We start from the raw sequence: 14,001 nt of genomic DNA, 5'->3' as shown, positions 1-14,001 counted from the left end.
GGCCAGCCTCTCTGGAGGGTGGGAGGGGGACAGTCGCTAATCCTGGATCGCTCGATAGATGCAGAAATGAATAGCCAGCCCAGGGCTCCCCTGCTGGACAGGCCACCCTCTGGCTCAAACAAAAGAGCCCACCTAGGGCCAGGCTGGGCTGGACACTGCTGACACCCCGTCGGGGCCACCCCACGGGCTCCTCTGTGGGATTCCTGGTGTAACGGGTGCCGCACAAGCTCAGAGGCAGTGACCACACTCAGAGAGCTGGGATCAGGGCTGGGACTGGGGAAGGAAGCGAAGATAGAGGCTGCAGGAGCTCAGAGGCTGGGCCTGACCCAGGTGTGCAACCCAGGGAGGCTTCCTGGAGGCTGCGTAGCGGGCAAAGGTGAGGAAGGTAAAAGATTTTGATCTGAGAGGAGCCCAGTGCCCAGTTATGGAGACATGAGAGAGGAGTCAGGAATTCCGAAGCAGGTCCTGTACCCTTCAGCTCCTTGTCAGGTGAGGCAAAGGTGAAGGCTCTGGGGGTCTGACACTGGGTATCCCCTGTTCCCACCCCAGACCCGAGACAGAGCCTGGCCAGGCACGGGCTCACAGAATCTTCTGGTTTAGCCTCCCACTGTGCTCCAACCTCAATCCGGGCCCAGGTCCGCTGCCCCCTCACACCCCACCCCTTCACACACCCCAGCCAACCAAGCTGCCTGTCCCTCCCCTAGACTCGCTTTTGATGTTGCCTCAGCAGGGAATGCAATTCCAAGCATCTTAAGCCTTCAAGGCCTTGCTAAAATGCCACTTTTTCCAGGAAGCCTTCCTGGTTGTGGCCTCCCCACCGCCCTGTCCCCTCACTTGGAACTGGAGCAAGCTCCCTTTCTCTCACTGTGCCTCTTGTTGCGGGGGGCAGAATGCGTTCCCGCCTCGTTTAGGGTTACTATGCCGGTGCGTCGCCTCCAGGACAGCCAGTGAGCATTCAGGGAAGTCATTTTAGTTCCCATCCACCCATTCATTCACTCATTCACGCTCTTCACAAACACCTGCTGAGGACCCTCTGATGCTGGGGACACAGTGGTGAAGGCCTGGCAGGCACGTGGTGACACGCTTTTCCTCACATTGCCCCCTCCATCCTCACGGCATCCCTCGGAGGGCAGCCACATGGAGGGGAAGGGCCAGGGCTGGGAGGTCCTGGGGCACCCAGAGAAGCAGCCCCTCTCCCCGATGCTTACCCATCGCCCTGACACTCTCAGAGAAAAGATAAATTCCTGCATCTGGGCTCTCTGTGTGCTGAGTCTTGGAGGGGACAGGCAGGAGGTGTGCCATCTACCCTCCACTCATCCCCCTGGGCCTTCCAGGGCCAGAAGAGGGGCAGTAGGGGTGGGCAGGAGGTAGCAGCAGCAGTGGGCACAGCTGAGGGGCCTTCTGCCTTTCCCCCAAATACCCTCCTACCCCTGCCAGCTCCAGCCTGAGCATCAGGGGAAACCCTTGTCCCGCCCTGCAGGCTGGGAGGCCCAACGGTGGACACTCAGGCCTCAGAGTCAGCCCGACACAGGAGCAGATCTCTGCTCCGTCCCTAGTGGTACAGAGAGCTGGGTGTTCCTCTCTGAGTCTTGGGTCCTCATCTGCAAAATGGGGAAGATGCCATGAACCCACAGGGGGTGAAGAGTACGTGAGATGATGACTAGGGGAGAACCAGGAATCACGAGACAGCTGGGCACACAACCGCCTCCTGGACGCTGCGGGGCTAAGCCTCCACCCGAAGAACGGACAGGCCTGGGCAGGTCGCGGGGGGCAGAAGGGGTTCCGGGAGGGGTGGCACCAAGGCCGCTGCTGAGGCATCTGGGGACAGCTCCTGTCTCCCTGGGCAGGTCCGCTGCCTTGATGGAGAAGCACACAACACAGTATCCGCCCCCGAGCTCCTCCCATGGGCTGCGAGCTGGGAATACAAGCCCTCCAAACCCCCACAGCCCCCCACCATCAGCATAAACGTGGGCCCAGAGGACGGCAGCCTGGGTTCAAATCCCCCGGTAGGTAGCCTGACTGCCCAGACTTCAGTGCCCACTTCTACAAGACGGGTGATGATGGTGCTTCGCACCAGGAAGAGATGTCGGGAAGGCTGAACGAGGTGACCCGTCTGTGCCAGCGGGGTCTGTGTAGGAAACCGCAGGCCCATCCCAGGTTAGCGGCAGAGGGTCTGAAGCAGGAGGGTCCACGGAGGTGTGGGTGACACCAAGGCAAACAGCAGGGGCTAGTGAAGTGCCCCGAGCCCACAGGCGGACACCTCCCCACCCAGCACGGAAGGAGAAAGACGCCGAGCAGGCGACAAGGGGGCCCAGGTGTGCAAGTGTAGCCCCCACCACCACCACCACAACCACCAGGCACAGAGCAGGACGGGGAAGGGGAAGTGGGTCCGGGGTGGGGGGAGTGACCCACACAGTGTAGGGTCCTCCAACGTGTCCACTTCTCTTACTGTCACCTCCTTTTGCAGTGACACCCTGAAGCGCAGGGATGTTAAGAGACTTGTCCGCAGACACGCTCCTTCGTGGGCAGCAGAGCAGCAGGATGCCAGCCCAGGCCCGGCTCTTTGGACAGCACCGAGCAAACCAGCCCGCCCCCCTCTTCCGGATGAGGGCTCTTCCTGGGAGCACCCCGGGCCAGGGCGTGCGGCCTCCCCTCCGGATTCATCCCGCAGGCCTGGGTGTGAGGGAGGAGGGGCTCGCACCTCTGCCTGAAAATGGCACTTCTGTCCCGTGGCCAGCTGCCCGCCTCCAGGAGGGAGAGGGCCAGCGATCTGCACCTTCTAATAATATCCTCGCCCTCTCCTGCCCCGTGGCCCCAGATGTTAAAATATCAAAACCTGCTCTGTTCGAGGAGGACTGAGAAATTCCCACTGAGTTTCTCAAATCACCAGCAAATGCCCCAGAGCCACACATTAATGACAACACCGTGTGACGGGTGACAGACCCAGGCTGTCTCCATGGCAGCCCTGACGCCCACGTCCGCGGGCGCTGCAATGAGAGGCCGGGGCTGGCGCCTGCGCCCTGCCTGTTGTCACCAAGTGACAGCGTGAAATGCAGGCAACATTTGGGGAGCAGCACAGGGAGATCCCCGGGCCGGGGGCACGCAGCTGGGGCAGGGCCCCTCGGGCACCTCCGTGGCCTCTCCCCGCACCTCCCTCCCCTGCCCCACTGCACGTGGAGAGCCTTGAAGCATCTGCCCACAGCAACTCAGAGGCCTCAGTGCTCCCTGCAGGAAAGGCCCCAACTACACCCTCCAGAACCAGACGGCCCAGGTCCAAAGCTCAGCTCTGCCACTTGCTGGCTGTGCGACTTGAGGTAAGAGGCTCAACCTTTCTGTGCCTTGGTTTCCCCCTCTGTCCAATGGACACAATCATCATAGCACATGTCCCACAGAGGAGGTGTGAGGATGAAGTGAGTCAGTTCACCGTAAGGCCCTGAACACCATCAGCATCCAACCACCTGAGCAGCCTGCATCATCTGCCCCTCTAAGCTGCCTACTACTGCAAGCAGAGTCTGCTAGAAAGACTCAGTGGCAGGCACCTTAGAGAGACGTCTCTTGGCCGAGACGAGAGGCCAGACTGCGGAGCGTCCTTCCCGAACAGTTCTCTTCGACTTTGGCACCACTGACACTTTGATCCGGATAAATCTGTTGCTGGTGCACCGTGTTGGATGTTTGGCAGCACCCTGGTCCCTCCCCGCCAGATGCCAGAGGCACTCCCAGCCAGTGGTGACAACCGGAAACTGCCCCCAACTGAGAAGTCCTCCCTGATCCAGATGGAGGAGGGACTCCTGTGTCTGCATCTGGGGGAGAGAGGGAGCGAGAAATCTGCCAGGAGCCCCGTCTCCTTTCTCAAAAGCCAAGTTCAAATCCTATGACTGTCCTCGGGCTGGTTCCGCAGTGGGGCTGAGAGGGGCTCTGACACAGAGGGGGCATTGCTTTGCCCCTGGACCAAGCATGGAAACCGACTGATTGGGGGTGATTTGTTTTAAACAAATTTTTTACATTAGAATGTTTCAGAGTTACAGGAAAGTTGCAGAAATAGTACACTAGAAGCTGACACAACTGTAAATCAACTACACTTCAGTTAAAGAAAAACCATCAGTACAGAGAAGTCCCGAATACCCCACAGCCAGCTTCCCCTGTCGTTAACATTCCACGTTCTTTCGGTGCACTTGTCACAGCTAATGAGGCCAGACTGATACATTATTATTAACAGAAGCCCACACTTCATTCAGATTTCTTCAGTTTTTACTGAATGCCCCTCTTCTGTCCCAGGATCCCACCCAGGACACCAGGTGACACTGGTCATCACGTCTCCTCTGCCCCCCCTGGGCTGTGACCGTCTCTCAGACTCTCCTTGGATTTCACGACCTCGGCAGTTTGGAGACGCGCTGGTGGAAAGTTTCGTAGACTGTCCTCAGTCAGGGTTCGCTGGATGTTGTCTCTGGATGGGACAGGGGTTGAGGGTTTGGGGAGGAGGAGCATAGAGGGGAGGTTCCATCACGTCGGGGGCACCTGCTGTGACGTGCCACTGTGACATTGACTTGACCCCCGGCCAAGGTTGTGTTGGCCAGGATTCTCCACGTCCAGCTCCTCTCGTCCCCTGGCGCCGTCCTCTTTGGGAGGAAGTCACCGTGCACAGCCCACCCCTGATGGCTGGGGAGGCAGGCACCCCTCCTGGAGGGCGGGGTCCACAAATGATCAAGATTCTGCTTGTCTCCTCCCTGGTCTGGATGTTTCTTAAGTTGAACCTCACAGGATGACCAGCCCAGCTGAGCACCAACCCCTGAAGCCCCAGACCAATTACCTGAGACTTCTGACGAGGACAGAGGTCACTGTGGCTGTCCTCTGCCGCTGACAGCCACACAAGGAAGATGTCAGTACACAACCTTCAGCTGGACATCATGGCCCCCAGTCGTGGTCCCAGCTCCACCAGTCCACTCTGACCCCGACTCGCCACCACCCCACCCCGCTCTGGCCAGGCTGACCTCCCTGCCCTTCCCCCATGAGACCCCCACTTCTCCTCACTGTGTTTCTGCCCCTCCCAGTCCTCCCCCCTCTCCCACCACCCCTACAGGTCCCATCCCCTTTTCTGCAAGATCCAGCTATTTCTGGGAGGAGCTGTGGACCCTGCTGAGGACAAGACAGCCTGGTGTCACAGCTCAGTGTAAACTGAACATGTCATTTCCAAGGGGTGGAGGAAGGCAGGGTGCGGCCGTGGATTCAGGGTGGAATCTTTGCACCCAGGTCCCTCCTCCCTGCAAGGCCTGAGTGTCTGCAGCAAATCTCAGTGGGGAGGACTCCTGGGGACAAGGGACTTGGATGTGGGGATGGTAACAGGCTGCTCAGGAAAAGTTCACAGGTAGGGAAGACCAGAGGAGTTACTATTTAAATGCTTAATGGTTGTCATGACTCCCCAGGTCTTCCAGATGCCTCCTGGCTGGGAGAAACCGGGGCCATGGGGGTCTGAGACCAGCTGGGGGAGGCGGGGCCTGAATCCAAGCCGTGCCGGGGCTCCAAGCTGGGGTCTCCATCCAGAAGGCCGGTGCTGAATTGGGACCAGCCACGCGGCCTCCTGGGGCTCCATCTGGGCAGCAGAGATAATGCCGTGGGGCCCAGTGCTCTGCTGGGGGTTTCATTTGACTGTTTCAAATATTTCAAAACGAAATGCAGCAACTCTCAGCTTGCCACCCCGAGGACCCAGGCCTGCTGGAGATTTCTATCTCTGATCATTTTGAGAACACTCACTACTTGGAGCTTAGCTGGGGGAAACACTGACGCCTGCAGTGGCCCGTTTGTGCCTATTACCCCGGTACAATGAGAAAGGCCCACCCACACAGAACACTGGCAAAAGAGGGTGAGGAACACCCTCCTGACCCAGTGCCCCAGAGGGGACATCTTACTCCAGGTATGCGCACACCTGAGCCCCGCCTGCCCCATCCAGGCCCTGCCTGCTCCACGTCTGCATCTATCCCTCCCTCCCAGCCATACCCGGCTCTCAGCTCCTTGAGCTCCCCTGAGTCACCCACCGCAGGGCCTTTGCTCGAGCAGCACACTCTGCCTGGAAGGCCCTTGCCCCTCCCGCCCTCCAGCCTCAGGCCTCACCTGGCCAGCCCGCTACCTTCTCCAGAGCAGTGGGACTCAAACTCCAGGAGTGCCAGCACCCCCTCCCCTGAGACGGCAAGAAAACACTGTGCTGGGCCTGACCCCGGAGTTTCTGATTCAGCGAGTCTGGGGCGGGGCCTGAGAATCTGTGTTTCCAGCAGACCCCAGGTGAGGCAGATGCTGCTGCTGGTCCAGGGAACCCAACTTTGAGAACCACTGTCCTAGAATGCTTTCCCCACCCTCTCTCAATCTCTGACCATAACAGAGGAAGCTCCGAGATGGGGTTTGGGGTCCACGCACCCCTCCACTCTGCCAGGCCACGAACGTAACTCCTCAGTTACCCCAGAGCACTGAGCAGCCTGGGCTGCATCTGTCTTGTCACCGCTAGTTGCCCCAGGACTGGCCCCAGTCCCAGACATCAGGGGTCAGCTCATACCCGCAGAGTGGAGCAGATACTGTGACAGAAGGTCTCAGAGTATGTTCCATGAGCGGGAACTGGGGGTGACTGGAAAAGTGTCCTCCCATCACGTAAGTCTGGGAGACAGAGGGTTAGCTTCTGCTTCTTTACAGGACTTGTCAGGGCCTTTGATGGCCCATAGACAAGGCAAATCTTGAAGGGGCCACCGAATGCAAACCCTCCACTTGCACGACTGAGGATCTTTTTTTTCACAGAGCAACTCCCATCCCAAGGAGCCTGTTGTTTAGAAGGGCTAACAGCACTCACTCACTCACACACACACAATTTTACATACATGGGACCAAACCCAGCCAGCATCCAGGCACCAGCTCCTCTCGAGGCCCGCTCCCCAGGCACAGAGACACGCACTGCATCGGTGGCTACAGAGACTTCATTTCTTTAACCAATCCCCAGCAGGCAACCGTTCGGGTCCTTAACAACTTTTCACCATTATAACCAATGATAAGAGGCACTTTCTTGTATCTATACATCTGGTCACTTGCCCAAGTGTGTGCTGCTTTGAAGAACTTCAGGACACGGAAAAGTTCTATCCCAGGATGTGCAGTGGGTCTGGACACAAACAACAGAACCTGTGTGCCTTGGAGTCATGGGTTCATCCCTGGGCCTCGCTGGGTCCCTGGACTCCGACACTGTACGCAGAGCTGCAGGGGGCAGCCTCGCTTTCAGAGAATTCTCCGGGGACTGTGGGGCCCCCAACAAGGAAGCCTCACCCCATGGTCTGTCCCCCTCACGTCCCAGTCATACTTCTACCCGGCCACCGTCCAGCCAGCCTGGCCAGACAACAGGGACAGATGACAACATCTCAGAGGAAACTGTCCTTCCCCAGGGGCAGGAGCCCCCACCCTCCTGTCCCTGCTGCTGGGCGTCTGGTGGGACCCCTCCCAGGAAAGCATCTTGGGCAGCAGCCCCTGTCACTCACTTCATCTCTGAAGGGCCCCCTGCGCCTGGGTAAGATCTTTCCTGGCTCCTCCTCCTCTTCCACCTGCTGTGATGAACTAGCCCGATTCCATTCCCTCAGCGACCTGCCGTGGAAGGAGCCAGAGACGGGATCTCACAGATGTATTTAGGACTTAAGAATGGAGCTCTTAGCAGAGCGTGGCCTCCGGGCCCCAAGTCTGTGACAACCTGGCAATGGGCTAATTTGCACACATACCCCAACCCCTCCCCATTGCACAGATGGGGAAACTGAGGTCTGAAGATTTCCTCCTTGCCGACCTAACCCAGTCCTGTCCTGGGAGGCAACATGCTCAGCTGAGATACCGGCCTCCCCAGACCCCATGGCTCTGGGAGAGGCTATGTGACCAAGTAGTGACCCACAAGACAGACACCAAAGTCACTGGGGGGGCTTCTGGGATAGTTTTTTGAGAGGCTAGGCTCTCTGGAAGTTTCCCTTCCCTCCTAACCTCCTTATTCACTTCCTGCTTGGAATATAAACATGATGCCTGAAGGTGTGGCAGCCACTCTGTAAACCAAGGATGAAGCCATATGTTGAGGAGAGCAGGGCAGGAAGGCAGAAGGGGCCTGGGATGGAAGCCTCCCCCTCAGCACTAGCTGGCTCACCCTAGACATTTTCCAGCGTGGGACACATATACCCCTAAACAATTAAACCACCAGTGGCCAATAGCTCCCCACAGCAAGGGGTTGAACTGAATTCCAATCAGATGGACCAGAGCCAACTGGAAACTGATGCCAAAGGGACCAAGAGAGCTTTGAAGGACACTGACGTCAGGGAGAGAGGTAACATTCTGGGACACCCTGCCACGCCCCAGACACCAATCTAAATTATTTCTTCACAACTAGCCAATCAGGGCACCACCGGACAGTATCCTAGCCAACTCTAGAAAGGAACGCTGAGGCTTAGGGAGGAGATCTCTCCCACCCGGAGCCACAGATGCTGTGAAAATACCAGAGCAAATTCAGCATTCTGGGCATCTTGTTTCAAATCTTTCCCCCCTTACTGCATTTATAATCGCCCTCAGCCCGAGAACAGCATGCTACAGCTCACGGGGAGGCCTCCTGCACACCGACAACTGGAGAAGGCAAAATGTAGCCTTCGGCCCCCAGCCCATCCTCCATGCTGTCAATACAGGTGTGCACACTTCTTTAAAAAAAAAAAAAAAAACTCTCCTGTTTGTTCAATTCCCTAGAAAATTTTATGATGACTCCTCACAAAACAAGTTCTTCCAGAATTCATCCCTTCACTCAGCAGAGCCCAGAGGCAGAGCAAGAGAAAAGGACAGAGCTCAGAAGACACTGTCTGAGCCCCTGGATAGAGCCACACTTGAAGCTAGATCTACCCCCAGAATTTTCCATCATGCAATGCTGTATATACTTCTTTTTCCTTTTTTTTTCCCCATAGGTTAAACTGGGCATCTGTCATCTGCAAATAAAAGATATTACCCTAATGCATCCACTTTAGACATGAAGAGACTGAGGTCCAAAGAACTCTGTCTTAGCCTGAGTCATTCAGCTTCTTGGTAGCAGAGCAGGGACGAGGATTCTGCTCTAACTCCCGCCCAGCATCCTCGCCATGTTCCACCTTGCCTGGGGCTGCTGCCCTCAGCCGACTGGCCAGCGCCCGGCACCACGGCAGCGCAGGCACGACTATTTTAAAAGGCTGAGTTCCTTTTGCCTTCAGTGAAAGCCTGAGTTTCTCTTATTAGGTGGCAAAGCAAAAGGGAACCCGCTGTTCTTGGCAGACACACATGGACTTCTAAACAGCCCCAACCGCGGCTGCAACAGCCCCGCGCGCCCAGATGTTTCCCAGCCTCTTTGCACCCTGGCATCTCCCGCTCCTCAAATACGCGAAAGGCCTCAGGCTGGTTGCATCCACCCTGTCCTTATCTCACACGCAAACCTCCTCGGCACCTGCCTCTCGGCCGGGGAGACCTGCAGAACGCCAGGAGACGTGTAGAAGATAATCGCTCCCAGGATCCAAAGATGCGTCTCGCGGACACAAGTCCTGGGAAGTCTCCACGGAAACACACAAAAACGCATCCTGTTTTTATTAGTACTCAAGACGAACTGTCTCTGGAATAAGCCGCTCGTTTTAAACCACACCAGAAGAGCCAGTGTGTTTCTTGTTAAAGAGAATATGTGGGGTTTTTTTAATTACGGATGGAGCAGCCAACAGAAAAGAAATCTTCAGAGTCCAGGAGGCCCAGGTGATGCAATCATGGCTGGGCTGAAGCGGACTGTCACCCTCCTTGTGCAAGACTCGTTCTTGCCTCAGCCCGCTGAGGGCAGAGTCCTGCATGTGGGGACGCTGGTTGATGAATCCAGCTCTTACTGGGGAAGAGGAATCTGCAGTGTCTTCTTTGCTGTTGTTCACACACATCCGTACTGTGGTGCGGAGGGAACCTGGCTTCGAATTTGGCCCCTCCACGTACCCCCGAAGGCCTTGAGCAGGTAGGTTACTTCCCCTCCACCTTTACCTTCTCAGCTGTAAAATGGGCATCTAATAATACCGAACTCCTAGGAAACTGAGGCTGAAAAGCCTTTGATGAGTATCTGGCCCAGAGTGCACTCTCGCAGATGGTGGCTGTGTAAGGATAAAGAAGGCCACGAGTGCTCTGACGCTGCTCCCATCGAGAGGTGAAACCCACAGCCCCTCCCCTTGAACCTGGAACAGCTCTGTAGCTTCCCCAGCCATCGAAAACAGCAGAAGGGACACACGACGGCTTCCACCCTTTTGCCTTTTGGAATGCTGGTTCTTGGGGCCACCATGATGGGAGGGAGCCCAGACCCATGAAGGGGCCACACGGGGAGAGGGCGACACCAGCCAGCCCCGAGCCGGCCCAGCCGTTCCAGCGCAGGCACCCAAAACAGGAGTGAGGACGCCGTCGTGGACGTCCAGCCCGGTAGAGCCTTCAGGTGACTCCAGCCGCACCACCAGATAACCACAGCCAAGCGGAACCCGTGCAGATGGGGCCAGTCAACCATATAACTGTAATAACAGGTGACAGTTTTAAGCCACTGAGATTTGGGGCTGTTTGTTTCTAAAGCGTCATCTAGACATCCTGACTGATAAAAACTCAGCATCCACCCACCACAGCCAAAGTGACTCACGATAGCAGTTTAGGGGCCTGAGATGAGTCAGAGGAGGTGGTTAAAACTCTGCTGGCCTGACCGAGTCACGACCCCTCCAGCCCCAGACACAAGCACCCAGGGGCCCCGTCCCTGGAGTTGCCACCATGCCCCGGCCTAACTCAGGGGCCATCCTTTCCCACGAAGACCACAAGAGGAGCTGTCTCTGCAACATCTGTCCTCCTGACGTTTTGATGATGTATTTGTTTTGCAAAACTCTGAGTGGAGCATAGAGCTTCAAATACTACAAATACTACAAGAGAACTGTACACCTGGGAAGAGGAATGAAATTAAACAAGGGACAGAAACCTCTAAAAATCAAGCCAAGATGAGAAAATAGAGAATGAGACACACCAGGTGCCGAGCCAAGGCCACACAGCTAGTGATACTGATAGCCACCACCATTTTCAAAGTGCATTCGCACGCCAGGCACTTTCGGCTGAGGTCTCTAGTGCTCATAAGATACCGTCAGGAAAAGGCCATCTTGTTTTTTACAGATGAAGCACTGGAGGCCCAGAAAGGTTAAGCAACTTGCCCAAAGTTACACAGCCAGGCCACACACCTGGTGTTTGGAAGATAAAGTCTGAATCCAACCAGCTGCCCCGTGCTGCCCTATGCAGCAGCAGGAGGGTGTGGCCTGTAACCTCAGTTAACACACGTAGCGCACCCTCCAACCAGCAAGACCTCTTCCATCCAGCCCTACCGTGACCGGCACGGTCACGGAATTACCCCAATTTAAAGGCGAGCACCCTGGCCTTGGGAAGGCTCACACGCAGGGCCTCCCCGCTATGTAAGTGCTGGGGCTCGGATGTCAGGTCCCAATGCCCCCGCCCAGGGCTCCCCCTCCGTCAGGGTGCTCTGCATGGAGGGAGGAGTTTGGCTGTTTAGGTGGCCGGTGTTTTGGGGGGGAGGGGAGGATTAGGGCAAGGAGGAGCCATGCCCTCCAGGGATGTGGATTCTAGTCACAAGAAGGGATTAGGAAGCACTTCCCTCCCCAGCAACGCATTTGGCCCCTACGAGCCCTCAAGGCGGGCTCTCCATTGACATCCCTGGCGATGAGGAGGCAGCAGCCCAGCAAAGGTGGAAACTTGGCCATGACCCTCATCTGTACGCGGCAGGGCCAGCCCTCCCCGGGCCTCAGTTTTACATCCGTCAAGAGAGAGCTGCCAAGCCAGGCCTCCAGCTCCTCTAAGACTATGTTTACGCCCAGATCCTCCAAAGAAAATATATAGGAAACGGTCCCGTGAAGACTCATAAATCTGCTTCTCTGCTTTGCTTTACGATGCCATTTAGGGCTGGCCAAACAACCAAAACACGGCAAGTGCTGAAGAAATGTTGTTCATTATATTTTAAAGGAATGTTTGGGTACAAATATTGCATTGTTTATTCATTCCAATAATTTTCTTTTCCAAGTATTCCACTGAAAACCAGATAATGGATTTCATTACCCAGAAACATTAAAGCTTCCAATAAACTCAAAAGAAACCACTAAAGAAGAGACATCATCTAGAGGATGCAGTCCTCAGTCAGCCACTCAGCTCTACTGGGGAAAGGGCCGCGGGCAAGGAAGCCTTCCAGCTCTGCCCTCAGGCTCCCCACTGCACCGCTCACACCTGCAGGCCCCAGGGTCCACTGATGACTGGAGCCCTCGGGGAGCACACACCGAGTCAGAGTCGGGGCAGCACCTCCCTCACCAAGGCTTTCAGAGCAAGGGTCTCACCTCTGCTTGCGTGGCACATACTTCCTGAGCACTGGCTCTGTGTCCCATGGAGAAGGCTGGGTGCGGAGAAATCAGACCAGGCTTCCTGGAGGAGGAAGCAAGTGGGCAGAGCCGGGCAGGCAGCGGTCCTGCCAGTGGAGGTGGCTGGGTGGGAGGTTGCACTGCTGGCAGAAAGGAACAGCGGGGTCCTGGGGAGAGAGCTGGACGCTCAGCACCACCTCTGTGTGGACACAACTCCACAGACCCTCAGCGTACAAACTCCTCATGCCCGACACGGAGGGGCGGGTGACATCGCCCTGTGGGCACCTCTCCCGGGCCGAGGCAGAGCGCTGAGCAGGGTCTCAGAATAGCAGCCACAGACTCACCTCCGGCCCTGCCTAGCGCTGCCCAGGGCCACCATCAGGCTTCACAAGTGCAAACAAGTCTGTCCCCGCCACCAGCCCTTTGGCCTGGAGCCACTGACGGGGCCTGTGGGTTTCTTTTCTAACAACACCCTGCAGGGACCCAGCGTTATCTGGCATTTGACCCAATGAGGACACAGGAAAGAGCCAGCTGGGTGGGGTGCTGCCATGTGACCTGTAACCTCTGAACCCTGAAATCTACAGATTAGACACAAGAATGCAGGGTAGGGGTTTCCTGAGCGGATGTGGCCAGGTACCCCGAATGCAGACTTGGGCGCACGTGCTGGGGCACAGAGTACCCCAGCCGTGGAACCTTCCAGCGCTCTATCCAGGCGTTTTCTGCACAGCTGTGGCTTTTGGTATTGGCCCAGGACTGACGCTAACAGTGTGGAATTGTTGATGGGCTGCTCAGCGGCCCCTTAAAACGGACTTTCAGGGAACTCTCAGTACCCAGGCCAGCATTCCAGCCACTGAACTGGAGCATCCAAGCCCGAGTGCAGAAAACCAGGGTGGAGTCGGCATCGCAGGCCTTGGCTGACACTTGGGCATGAGGTGCAGCCCAGGGACTGGGACTGGGAGTCAGTACCCCACACCCCAGGCCCAGCCTCCCCAGAACTGCTGGAAAAATCCTGTAACCTCCCTAGGGCTCACTCGACTCATATATAAAATGGGACGCGAGTGCCCCTCGCTAGCCCGGCCCCTCTGGGCACTGTTGCGGGGGCTGCCTCCCGGGAGGCAGGGGGGGTTACTTTTCATGTCACACCCAGAAGGAGCAGCCGCCCTTCCTGGAGCCTGTACTGTGCCCAGGCCAGTACATCTACTGTGCCCTGTCACCTCCCAGGACCCACGAAGGAGGGCTGTCCCTCCCACCTCCCAGAGACAGAGTTCCGGGTGCCACAGGACTCAAACCCTGGTCCCCCTGACCCAGACCTGGGCTCTCCGCAGCATCACTGGAAGCCACTACCTTTCTGTCTCTCTTATATTTGGAGACAAAAAAAATTCTTGACTGACCTCAGATCACTGCAGGAAGATCAGAAGCAAAATTGACTGTGGGCAAGCTGGAGTTCAGTGTCCCGCTTCCAACAGATTCTCCCCAACCCACTCCCAGCCCAAGGCCCTGAAGGAGTGTCTCAGGGGCTAGAAGTCTCCCTGGAAGTCAGAGGTCACAAATCAGGACCCCAGGCCAAATCTGGCCAAAAGTCAGGTTTCGT

At 56.8% G+C, this 14,001-nt stretch overlaps 1 protein-coding gene across 9 annotated transcripts in view; it reads right to left on the bottom strand.

The window, feature by feature from the left end:
* The window catches only part of SORCS2 (sortilin related VPS10 domain containing receptor 2), a 445,133-nt gene that overhangs the window by 391,021 nt on the left and 40,111 nt on the right, over positions 1 to 14,001 (bottom strand). The window lies entirely within an intron of this gene.

The sequence above is a fragment of the Camelus bactrianus genome, chromosome 2 (assembly GCF_048773025.1).
Source record: "Camelus bactrianus isolate YW-2024 breed Bactrian camel chromosome 2, ASM4877302v1, whole genome shotgun sequence".
NCBI classification, from domain to species: domain Eukaryota; kingdom Metazoa; phylum Chordata; class Mammalia; order Artiodactyla; family Camelidae; genus Camelus; species Camelus bactrianus.
The sequence above is the reverse complement of the archived record's forward strand: the minus strand, read 5'-3'. Positions and strand labels throughout refer to the sequence as shown.